At 48.6% G+C, this 568-nt stretch overlaps 1 pseudogene; it reads right to left on the bottom strand.

Annotated features, from left to right (window-relative positions):
• Positions 1 to 228: 228 nt before the first annotated feature.
• Positions 229 to 568, bottom strand: part of LOC108490503 — a 2,276-nt pseudogene continuing 1,936 nt past the window's right edge.

Raw genomic sequence — 568 nt, 5'->3', positions numbered from 1 at the left:
CTTATTATTGATGTTGATTTAAAATGTTGTCTTTAGAGGACTGGAGAGATAGCTCAGTGATTAAGAACACTGGCTGTTCTTGCAGAGCACCTGGGTTTGAGTCCCAGAACCCACATGGTAGCTAACAACTGTCCATAATTCCAGTTCCAGGGGATCCAATGCCCTCTTTTTTTTTCCCTTTAAAAAACAAGCTCTGCTAAGTTTTTATTAAAGAAAAACTTTCCAGGTTTACTTTTCACCAGTTTGCTCTGGCGTGCTTCTAATAATGCCAGAATCACCTGGATCGATGATAGCCAATGTGCAGTGTGCTGGATAGCTTTAGTGTCAACTTGACACACCTGGGTTGAGGGAGCCTCAATCGGGAAATTGCCTCTATTGGACTGGCCTGTGGCCATGTCTGAAGGGCATCTTCTTGATGAGTGATGTGGGAGGGCCCAGCCCACTGTGGGTGGTGCCACCCCTGGGCAGGTGGGCCTGTGCTCCATAAGAAAGCAGGCTGAGCAGGGGCAAAGAGAGCAAGCCTGTAAGCAGCGTTCCTCCATGGCCTGTGCTCCAGCTCCTGCCTCCA

This window comes from Nannospalax galili, unplaced genomic scaffold (assembly GCF_000622305.1).
Source record: "Nannospalax galili isolate Female #2095 unplaced genomic scaffold, S.galili_v1.0 scaffold192, whole genome shotgun sequence".
Classification (NCBI taxonomy): Eukaryota; Metazoa; Chordata; class Mammalia; order Rodentia; family Spalacidae; genus Nannospalax; species Nannospalax galili.
This window is presented reverse-complemented; position numbering and strand designations above follow the sequence as displayed.